Below are 12,772 nucleotides of genomic sequence, written 5' to 3' on the forward strand. Positions count from 1 at the left end.
TTAGTTGTGATGATGAACTTTGTTCAAATGCTTCAGTGTCTTGCAATTTCTTATGATTATTTTCATTCATTTGTGATGAGGGTAGCTAGAGTTTGGAGTGAAATCTGTTTCCATGGAGCAAAGCAAAGCTGATTGAGCTTTAATGCAATTAAACCTGTGAGTTTGTCTCATTAGTCACATATTTAAACTAAATGAGCTGTTATATTTACCTAACATAATTACCTTGTAGTCCACATTTTAGAGTAAATAAGGTATAGCTAACTTTATAAGATTATTTCATGAAATAAATTCATATCTCAAAATAATTAATTGTAAAGATTATTACACATTTTGGTTTTATATGATTTTCTCATCCAAAACATTTAGAAAATCTGTACTACATAGAATGCAGTTTGAAAGATCTAAATATCTTTTGGAAAAGGACCATCTTATTTTAGTAAACATAATAATTATAATAGTAAATATCAGTAATGTAAACATCCAAGCAGCTTACATTTTCTCTTTCAAAGTCAAAATAGTCAACTGCAGATGAGCTGAGAATTTGGTAAATACTTCTATAAGTGCACTAATACTTCTGACATGTGCGTTGGGTAAATGATGGGTCATGTAATTAAATGTATGACCTCATGAGTAAGAGCTATTATGTAGTAAAATTTTGAAATAAGTAAAATATAGTAAAGGTAATGTAAATGCCATGCTGAAACCAAACGTTAATATGTATTAATATTTATTAACTGACTGAAAGGGTAATAAAATAATGGCCATTTATTGATTAGCAACTACGTCTCTGACAATGTACTAGGGTCTTCACCTGCAAATAACACAATTAATTTAGGAGGGGGTCAATTGCCACATTTTATAGATAAGCAGTCTCAGGAAGGTGACATAGTCTCATAGCCTCAGCTAGCCAGTGAATGACAGAGTCAAAATTCATATGCAGACATGGTGAATCCAAGTTCAAAATTCTTACCATTTTGATATGTTTTTTCGGAGTCAAAGGTGTAGCATTCACATTATTAAAATGAGTAAATGCAAAAGTGCTTGTATTTATTATATATACTTAGTAATAGATAAATAAACTGTAACATGTGGCTATTGGTATATATATATATATATATATATATATATGCAATAATAATACATTTTATCAGGAAAAATGGCACTCAAATTGCAGATGATTTTGGCTTGGGGAAGCAAACCAGAAGCCACATGTACCTGGGGCCAACTCTTCTCACCTGATTACAAGCAGATTATTTCTGCTTTTTATGTTTCATATATTTTGTCACACAATATTTTAGTTGTAAAGAGAGTATATATACTGACTCTATCACTAACTACCTATATTGTCTTAGGTGAGTTTCATTAATATTTCTTCATCTGAAAATTGGGCATATTCGAAGTATTAATCTGAAGGCTGTTGTGAGGATTAAACAATATAACCCAGCAGAGTGCTTAGAAAGTACCAGCCACAAAGTAAGTGCTCCAAAAAGCAACTAATTTTTATTATTATAATATATTATAATTCTATGTCATTTACTATTACATTATACTCTGATAAAATAACCACTATATTTATATAAATATACTTATGTAATATATTTATACTTTTATTCTAAAGATGAGTGAATATTAATCTCCATGTTTCAACTAATTTTCAATCTGATTAATTGATATACAAAATTCCTATTTTCACCCATTTCTTGAATGCTTAGTTTTGTAAAAATATTCTAAGAAAGTACCTAGCAAACAGATTATTAAGTATAGTGTAAAATGTTTCTAAAATGTGCAAACTAAAAAGTCATTATTATAATCTAGGTGAAAAAATATATATAAAATCTTGATTGTTTTTAGAGTTACTGTATAAGAGCATCATCTGACAAGAATTGTTTCTTTTATTATATGTAGTTACTTTCAACAATAGAAGAATAAGAAAAAACAGTATAGTATTTTGACTCAGCCATTACTATGGAAAAGTTTAACTTTAAGTTCAGGGGGAACAAAATTCACTCATAATTCCATGAACTACGCAACAGAGGATAATCATTTCTCTTATCAAAATCCAATAAGTGTATTTTTATGTTTAAGGCACATCAAGAATATATATATATATATATATATATATATATATATATATATATATATATATATATATATATATTTAATTCCTAGGAATTCAGAACCCAAACCTTCATTCATTCAGTAAGTTTCCTGGAACTACTGCTTAGGGCAGGTTGAACACTACAGTGGGCGCTCACAGCCCAGGGCAGCTGGAGTATTCATGCTGTCAAGTAAGTTGACACAAACAGAGAATTACAAACTTTTATAACCCTGAATGTTACAAGCAGCAGGTGTTAAATAGAAATAGTACAGCTATGGAAAAGTGTAATAGAAGGGACTGATCGGATCATGGTTTAGTACGTACAGGCCAACATGAAAACATACCGGCCATTCTTTGTGGGTAAAATGAAGAATTGCTCTGATTATCAATTGGGGATGTTTGGCTAACTGGCCGTCTGAGTCGATTCAGGCTGCTGTAACAAAATACCACAGACTGGGTGGCTCATAAACAACGAAACTTATTTCTCACACATTCTAGAGGCTGGGATGTTCGAAATCAAGGTGCTAGCAGATGCAGTGTGGTGGTTGATAAAGTCTCCCTTCTTCATAGATAGGGCCTTCTTGCTCTGTCCTCACATAGTGGAAGACAAAGGGATCTCTGGGGGGTTTCTATAGATACCAGTCCCCACCTCCTAATACCATCATGTGTGGGGTTAGGATTTTAACACATGAACTTTTTTTGCAAGGGGCAGGGTGGGCACAGACATTCAGACCACAGTATTGGTTTCAGATAACTTTTTAAATCAAAGTTTCTCCACCTTGGAACTACTGAACTTTGGGGTCCGATGGTCCTTGGTTGTGAGGGCTGTGTGGGATGTTTACCAGCATTGTTGGACTCTACCCACCAGATGCCAGTACTTCTTAGTTATAACAACCACAAATGTCTCCATATATTACCAAATGTCCTTTGGGGGCAAAATCCTCTCCCTCTCCCAACACACACGCACCAAATGAGATTTATTCCTCTGAAATACAGTATATAACTTATAATAATTGAAATCAATTTGCTCACCTACGAACAGTCTGCTGCTCCCATTGGTTCAGAAGCTTGTCTCTGTCAGGCTTGGGGGCTCTAAGATCTCTTGCATTTTCTCTCATTCTTATAGGGTGACTACTTTAGCCTCAAGCATTGTGTTCACATCTGAGGGGAAAAAAAAGAAAGTAAGGCAAGATGCAGTTGTACCTGTCTCTTTTTATCAGGAAAGGCAATGTTTTCTCTTCTCTTTCATACCAGCAGACTTGAGTTCATCTCTCATGGGTGAGAACTGGGTCCCACAGCCATTCCTAGTTGCCAGAGAAACTGAATAAGTGTCTTTCCCACACCTCTATGGTGGACGGAGGATGAGAAGAAAGGCTTTAGCAGTGCTGTCTATGGTCTCTGAACACTTAGAGATAAAACAAACTAAAAATCTTTTATAAGCTATAAAGTATGGGACAGGGCTCCCCTGGTGGCACAGTGGTTAAGAATCTGCCTGCCAATGCAGGGGACAGGGGCTCAAGCCCTCGTCTGGGAAGATCCCACATGCTGCGGAGCAACTAAGTCCATGCACCACAGCTGCTGAGCCTGCACTCGAGCCCGTGAGCCACAACTACTGAGCCTGAGTGCCACAACTGCGGAAGTCCAAGTGCCTAGAGCCCATGTTCTGCAACAGGAGAGGCCACCGCAGGGAGAGGCCCGCACACTGCAGCAAAGAGTGGCCCCTCTCGCTGCAACTAGAGAAAGCTCGAACGCTGCAACAAAGACCCAAAGCAGCCAAAAATAAATAAAAATTGAAAAAAATCAAATAAAGTATGCTAGGGACATAATGTATTATTTAGAGTGTTCTTAAGTATTATTGCTAATATTTTGCTATAAATGATTTAATTTTGAACTTGTTTCCAGATTTCTACCAATTTTTATCAACTTGATTTCTATCAATTTCTCTTACAAAAATTCATTATATCCTCAAGCAGTTGGTATGCTTTAACCACATCCACCCAGATGAAATGTCATCTTCTGAAATCTGAATCTTCACCATTATCCCTTCTCATTTTTATCACCTATTTCACACTTATCATTTTGACTTTACAGGGATATACATTTTTATTTCCCTCATTGCTAAGGTATTAAGCACTTAAATAGCAAAAATGTCTTCTCACATATTGCAGTTTATGGCCTATCATATAGTAACTGATCAATATTATCTATGGGATAAATATATAAATGGAAAAGTCTAGGAAAAAAGTATGCTTCATTGATAGTCAGTAGGAATCTTCTTTTTTAAAAGGTATATATTCTATTTTTTAAGAAGAACATGGCACCACTATGTTGATTCCTAATGGTACTACTTTATGAAATAAAAAGCTCTTCATACAACATCAGATCATAAAACAAGACCAAGCGCAGAAAAAAGAAACAAGCAAACAAAGTTACAAGTAGACAGAGAATGTTCTGTGATCCATTAGTGCTTTCCTCATTAAAGACAAAAAGGAAGGCTTCCCTGGCGGCGCAGTGGTTGAGAGTCCACCTGCTGATGCAGGGGACATGGGTTCGTGCCCCAGTCCGGGAGGATCCCATATGCCGTGGAGCGGCTGGGCCCGTGAGCCATGGCCACTAAGCCTGCGCGTCCGGAGCCTGTGCTCCACAATGGGAGAGGCCACAACAGTGAGAGGCCTGCATACCGCAAAAAAAAAAAAAAAAAAATGGAGATCTGGAAATATGCAAACACTCTCCTCCCCAGAAGGAAACATTTTGTCAGATAAAGCAACAACTTAGAATGTATATAAAAGATTAATGCTTCCCCCAGCCTTCACCACTCAGCATTCTCTCTCACCCTTTATGGAGCAATGGAAAAAAAGTGAGCAATAAACCAGTCAAAGGAACTCTGCGAGATGTAATAAAAATATTCCTGATTCCTTTTTTTTTTTTTTTGAGAAAAGACAAAGGTTTCCTTTCAGGTATGTAGCCCTTGTGTCCCACTATTAGGTTTGTCTTACAAACTCTGGTACTAATTTGAGGAGCAGGAACAGTCTCTGCTGGAATTAAGGTGTTGACAGGGAATATTTTGTAGAAATGAGTCTTTGCCTGGTAGGTTTTCAACCGTTGCCTCTCTTCTCCCAAGGGGAAATGCCATGAGGCCATGAACATGGAAATAAAAGAAGAGGAAAAAATTCTTTCTTCAGTAATTTTTACTTTTGGTCCAGTTGGATGTTCTTGCAATATACTAGAAACACACATCCTCTGCTTCCCTGCTGAACCTCTGGCCAGCAGATGTCCGAACAAAAAGCATCTGAGCACAAGGGAAGCTTCCCAGGGTTCTCAGAAGTTCTCTCCTCCAAGGCAGCTTAGAGAAAAAAAAAGATTACAGTCTACTTATATATTTTGGTATATTCTGGTGTAGAACATTGTCAAAATGCAGGTCTGTAACAGCACATCTGACATTAATAAGTTTAACATAAAAGGAGAACTAACCCTGGGCATTGATTTTCAATCCATTTGTTCTGCTCTGAACACACAAGACTGACAAAACTTACACGAAGTGTACCGGCTGAAGCCAGGTCAATATCCAGTGAGAGAGAAATATAACTAGAAATAATCTCGATTCATCTTTATTTAAGAAACGATACGGAATTTGGAATTTTTTATTTTTTAGTAACAAATCATGTGTACTTTACCGTACCGTTACATGGCACATCAGTGGGTTGTGAGACCTGGGTAAGAATTGCTCTATAGAGCATGGTATCTTGGAACAACTTTGTAAAATATGCTGTAGAAAATGTTTCTTGAAACCACAGTTGACCTGGGAAATTCCTAATGCCAGCTCCTGCGTCATGCATTCATTGTAAAGAAGGTCAAAGACAGGAATTTTGTTTTTGACCATCAGGCTATACCCCTTTTCTGGACCTATAGAAAAGTATACTTTGCCAACCCTGAATTCTGTAATGGGTGTGTTCTCTACTCTCTTCCTTCCATGACCCTGCCCAATGGCCCCTTTCTACATACCGATAGGTACTTTCTATATTTTTGTATTTTCTAATTTTCTCAAAGATGCAATATATGTGTGTGTGAGTGTGTGTGTGTGTGTGTGTGTGTGTTTGTGTTTCTTTTCTTCTTCTCCTTGGTGCAGAGTGCTTTTCTAGAAGAGAGAAGAAAATAACTACTTTGTATTGGAATTTTCCACCTGGAAAAGTCCTACTCTAGAACTTATTTTGTTTGTTATGAAAGGGGGACACCAATATATTAAACAATTCATTAATTCCACAGGTATTTGCAATAGTACCTTTGTCATATCAAGGTGCACATCTGTATGAATCTATTTCCAACTCTAATATGGACCCCATTACTCCGTTGGTCTCAAGTGCCAGAACTGCACTGCCTTAATTACAATGTTCATTAGTTTGAGTTTTGATACATACGAACTCCGAAACAGTTGCTTATTCTTTCTCAACATTATCTTGACTACTTTTGGCACTTTGCATTTTTATATGAATTTGAGGAATGTCTTGCTGAGTCCCAAGAAAAATAATGTGTTCTTTTTATTGCAATTGTTTTGAATTTATAGATTAATTCCGGTAGAAAAGGCACTTTTACAGCTCATTATCATGTTATATCTCTTCATTTATTCACATCTCTTTTTTATCCTTTAATAATATTTTATATTTTTTTGCCAAGAATTTACAGTATGGTTATTTGTATTTCTAGTAACATTATGCTCTTGTGCTATTGGGAGTAGGATTTTAAAAAATTTTACATTTTCTAGTTGGTAATTACTGGTATATGGGAATCCAATATTTTTATGTGAATCATGAGCTAAGACTGCTTATAAAAATTTTATTTAAATTAATATGATTTTACATGAGACTAGGATTTTATATAGATGGTCATAATAAACAAAGCTGTTATTAGGTAACTAATACAGTTATCTATATAAAGTTGTTAACCTCTTCTATCCACATGTTGTTTTTTCTTCCTTTTAATATCTTTCTTCAATGTTAAGTCTTCAATAAAAGAAAGGCATTAGCCGTTAATTAATCATATTAAGTTGGATGTACAGAAGTCACAGAAAAATGCAAAAGATTTTCCACACCATGAGTATGCTGCAAGCAAAATTTAACTTCAGTTAGTATTTATTTTTAAAATCATCATCTCTTTCTCTGTCCCCAGGTCAACTCTATTAATTCTATTTCAGGCAATCAAGTTGCTAGTGGAATACTTTATTATTGCTAATCTTTGTTCTCTCTGAACGTTTAGACTTTGTTCATATCTGACTTACTCTTTGTCACCCAACTTAAATCTACCTACTCTCAGAAATTTCTCTAATGTTCTCAGACCAAGGTTCTTGCTCCTTTTGGATTTCCACAGCAATCATTTTCTGGACAATTTTAAAATATTAATTATGCACACCATTAGAACAATTATTTCATTGTTATATTGATGTTACATTTAACTTATAATTAAAAATTTTTCACTTTGCTATCTCTTCTCTCAAACTGTATTTTAAATGCCTTGAAGTGAGGAACTGTTCTTAGTATGTTTCCCACTAGGCAAAGACTATGATTTGCTGAAATAAATACTTATCATGAGTGTGGATGTTTCTTCTACACCTCCATCTAGATTTCAAATATGGAGCTGCCCAGAACCATGGGGTGCTGAACTCAGGTGGGGTGACTGCAGAGAGTGTCCACTAGGATAATACTCAGTGGAACCACTGGGGTGAGTGTGCCCCCAAGACCTCATATCAGCAGAGCCACTGGTGTGAGATTCCAACCCAAGAGAGTCACAGGCATTGAACTCCAACACATGAAAGCCATGGAGTGTGCTGTGCCCAACAAAGTCATGGGGGCTATGAGCCAACCCAGTGTATTTTGAAAGGGGGATCCCTACCTCTGTGTGTCCAGAATGCAGGATTGCCTGATCTGTGGGCCTTAGGATTTTGGACTTTCTTGGGACCTATTATTTATTTTTCATTTATATTTCTCCCTTTTGGAGAAATATAAATGAAAAATATGCCTGTCCCAGCATTGTATTTCAGAAGCACACGACATATTAGATTTCACAGGTTCACAGCTGGAGTCTCATCTGTATTTGATTTAGATGATATTTAGATGAAACTTTGGGCATAAACTTTTGAGTTGGTGATATGTGAGAAGGATATGAATTTTGTATGACTGGGGTGGAATGTTATGGTCTGAATGTTTGTGTTCCTCCCAAAATTCATATATTGAAATCCTAATGCTCAATGCAATGGTATTAGGAGGTAAGGGCTTTGGCAGGTGCTTAATTTATGAGGGTGAAGCCCTCATGAATGGGATTAGTGTCTTTATAAAAGAATCCTACAGACCCACCCACCCCCCTGACCTCTTCTACCATATGAAGACACAGTGAGAAGTCAGCAGTCTGTAGCTGGAAGAAGACCTTTACCACAACCTAACCATGCTGGCACCTTGATCTTGGACCTCCAACCTCCAGAACTGTGAGCAATAATTTCTTGCTCTTTATAAGTCACACATTCTGTAGTATTTTTGTTGTAGCAGCTTGAATGCACTAATACAATTTCCCACTAGGCAAAGACTATGATTTGCTGAAATAGACACCCATCACATAAGTAGTAGATCTTCCTTCTGTATCCCTCCCAAAGCTTTTCCAGAAGCTTTTTTTTTTTTTTTTGGCAACTGTTGGAATGTTGAATAAATACTTCTCTAGATAAAGAGATAGAATTTTTCATTATTTTCATAGGCTAAAGCCAGTGATAGTTTTTAAATATATGAAACTGACTTTTTAAAAAAATTATTTTGAGCATGAGATTTATTTATCTAACCCAGAAGGAGGAGATAATTTTGTAAATTAAAGTGGGAGGCTTTTCAAAGAAAAAGATTTACTTCATGTACTCACACTTTCTCAAATCCTCTCCTCTGTCAAAGGAATTTTGTTGATATATATATATATATATATCCACAAAATATGATTATAGATATATGATTGCCCAACAAATATCTCTTGGGCAAATACCCTATGTATTTTAAATTCTATGACCCAGTAAAATAAGAAGAAAAACATGTTAAAATAAAAGAGAAAGATAAGAGAATAAAAATATCTCTTTATAAATAGAATTTTTTTAGAGTGTGTTTGCCACTACATTTTGATACTTTTCACTGGAATGTGTAGCCTAGGCAAAGTAAACAAGAAACCAATCTTCAGAACAAAAATGTTAGGAATGCAGGGGAAAAAGATAATGGTACTTGGCAAGCGAAGAGAAAAGGAAGATGAGTGTAGAAATAGTGAAGGAAAGTAAGTTATGAATACAGAAATGGAGAAACTTGTGGCCAAGGGGTCAAAACTGCCACATGTGAAGCATTTCAAAACTGACTTCTTGTTATTAAATATGAGATAGTTTGGGTGTGATTTTTTTGTGTGTATTGAATTCTGTTCCCTCTGTGGCAGAGCACTGGAATTCCTTCCATTTTAAGTGAATTGTGGTCTGTTTCACTGTGATCATAAACTATATTCACTATTTTGAGTTTCTGGCAAGGTTTCGTGACTACCTTAAGTTCTAAAAATTTCAAATCCTCCTTAAACCCTATACCTTGTTGGTCTTAAATTTTATATACATATACATGCATATATATATATATATATGTATATATATATATATATAATATACACACATAATATGTGGAGGTAAATGCCTTTTTGATATGATAAAGGCAAAGTGATTTGGAAGATATCTCTAAAATTATGTCAATTCCATTAATTTTGATTTTGGAACTTTTAACGGGAGATTGTGCTTCACCACATTAAGTGGATTCTGGAGAAATATATTTGTTTTCACCATGATTGAAACAGGATTTTTTAGTTATATTTTAAAGAATATAGTTTAAAAATGTCCAGAGAGTTAAACATGACCCCTCAGATAAAGAGAAATCATAACTAAGTGATGAATCTAATGAAAGATAGACCAGAACTTTTCTCATTCATTCAAACTCTAGCTGTTAAACTGAATCCTTTGTTTTTTGATTTGTGCTCCAGCTTCACTTCTTTCCTTACTTAAGTGAAACCTTCTGACACAAATGCATCTGCAAACCAAAGCCCCAAGGAGAGAATAAAGTGTTCTGTCACATTCCCGACAGCACTGATTTAAGGGTCTACATGCTGGTGCTACTTTTTTTCTTCTTTTATTTTAGTTTCCTGGCTAGAAACTGGCATTTTCCATTTACTTCACTCTCCAGTTCTGATACTGGCATATTTAATACGTAAAACAGTAGCCACAGTTTTCAGACATGAATCTTCTTTTAATACTAAATCTTTAAGAGTAGAGATAATAAGTTCCAAATTTGCTGATAAAGAAATGACACATATGACACAAATTATATTTTAATTCCAAAAGCGAGAAAAGTTTTAGAGTAATTTCACAAATTTCATAAATATATCCTTTACTTTGAAAAATACGAAAAATCTCAAGGTCAAATTCAATTTCCCTTTTTCCTTCTTCCATTTCTTCCTTAGTAGAGTTCTAACAGCACTATAAAAGAAACTCCCTCTCACATCTCAGCCTTTTAAGTTTAAAATGCAAAATGTGAGGACTAATGCAAATAATGTAGTTTAGAAACTTGTATTTTCCTAATTTCCTAAGGAAATGTAATTTAAGTTTATATTTATTTGAGTGCTAGTGTTCAAGAGTGTGGATGCCTTTATATAGGAGACAGTATTACATGTCCCATATTCTAAAAGTTAAAGTGTTAATTGACAAATTGATTCTTACTGTTTTCATATCATGAAAAATCAGCCTGAGTTCTTTATAAATTCTATATGTTTTCATTGGATAGATATTGTGAACTTTTTAAAATATATGTGAGTAGTAATATTTCCAAATTGCCTCTTTGTTTTTTTATTTTTTTTACCAAACTACACTTTTATTTATGTACTTTTCAATAAGTTTAAATCCTTGAAGGGTACAACATCACGCAGATTCTGTGTCCAATGGACTTAGCAGGAAGGTTGCTTCAGAAGTTTGCACAAACCATGCCACTGTTTCCATGAGCGTGAGTTACGTTTCCCCAGATTATTCTGGTTTTGTTAGGTTTTCCACCAGGAGTTACTGTGTTATTCTTTGTACACTAAGCGTATCTCTTGCCTAGATAGAAGTCAGTTTCATCTCTAGTATAAATACCTTCAGTTTTAAGAAGAGCTATGTGCTTCCTCTGGTTCCAGAGACCCTGCTTATAGCCGACAAAAATGGCCTTGGACCACAGCCTTTCAGACATATTTGTCGTTTTAGAAGTCTTGTTCCCAGCAGACCCCCACAGGCTCCAAATAGCTCCATATTGTCTTTTAAAATTTCTCAAAAATTTAGCTTTGCTACAGTTTCCAACTTCTCCCTTAAGTGTCCAGAGGTCTGCTCTGCCAGTTGGTTTATCCTGAGGTCTCTCCACTTCATTGATCACAAGACCATTCATGGAAGGGATCATAGATAATACCCATGCATTACAAAAATTATCTAATTTTGAGATATAAATAGACTGGTTGATGTTCCCTAACCCCTGAGTGACAGTTTCACCCATCTTAATTCCTGCAGTACAGTTTTTACAAAGGACAATATCTGTCACTTTTTTAAAGATTTTTTAGAGTAGTTTTAGGTTCATAGCAAAATTAAGACAAAGGTACAGAGATTTCCCATATTGTCCCTGTCTATCAACACCCCCTACCAGAGAGGTATCTTTGTTGAAATAGATGAACCTACACTGACACACCTTAATTGCCCAAAGTCCATAGTTTACATAAGAGTTCACTCTCAGTTTCATACATTCTATGGGTTTGGACAAATGTATAATGACATCCGTCCATAATTCTAGTTTTATACAGAGAGTATTTTTATTGCCTTAACACTCTTCTATGCTCTGCCATATTCACCCTTCCCCCTACTCCAACCCTGGCAACCACTGATTGTGTTTTTACTGCCTTCTTAATTTTGCCTTTTCCAGAAGTTCTTATAGTCAGACTCACACAGTATGTGCCTTTTCAGATTGGCTTTTTTCACTTAGTAATACTTATTCATTTAAAGTCCGTCCACATCTTTACATGAATAGATAGCTCACTTCTGTTTAGTGCTGAGTATTCCATTGTCGGATGTGCCACGGTTTATTTATCCATTCACCTACTGAAGGACATCTTGATTGCTTGCAAATGTTGGCAATTATGAATAAAGCTGCCATAAATATCACTGTGTAGGTTTTTGTATAGACATAAGTTTTTGACTCCTTTGGGTAAATACCAAGGTGCGCAAATGCTGGATCATGTGGTAAGAGTATGTTTAGTTTTTTAAGAAGCCACCAAACTGTTATCAAAATATATCTATCATTTTTAAATAAGAATTTTGGTTTTTTGTTTGTTTTTATTAGCCTGCAACATTGGCGACATGTACGTTTCTTTATGTTGAATGACCATTTGAATTTTCCTTTTCTGTGTGAGAAAGCTTTTATTTTTGAATAGATTCTTCAAGTTAATAATATACATACCTTTTCATACTGTGGCAAATATCTTCTATTTATTTAAGGCTTACTCTGATGGCTGATCTTATATGTCAACTGGGCCATGGTTAAGCAACTGTTTGGTCAAACACCAGTCTCGATGTTGCTATAAAAGTAATTTTGAGATGTGCTTCAAAGAAGAGCTAATTAA

General features: G+C 35.3%; 1 pseudogene; it reads right to left on the bottom strand.

Annotated features, from left to right (window-relative positions):
* Positions 1-11,031: 11,031 nt before the first annotated feature.
* LOC116749541 lies at positions 11,032-11,358 on the bottom strand (annotated as a pseudogene).
* Positions 11,359-12,772: the final 1,414 nt, after the last annotated feature.

Source organism: Phocoena sinus, chromosome 2 (genome assembly GCF_008692025.1).
Source record: "Phocoena sinus isolate mPhoSin1 chromosome 2, mPhoSin1.pri, whole genome shotgun sequence".
In the NCBI taxonomy this organism is placed as follows: domain Eukaryota; kingdom Metazoa; phylum Chordata; class Mammalia; order Artiodactyla; family Phocoenidae; genus Phocoena; species Phocoena sinus.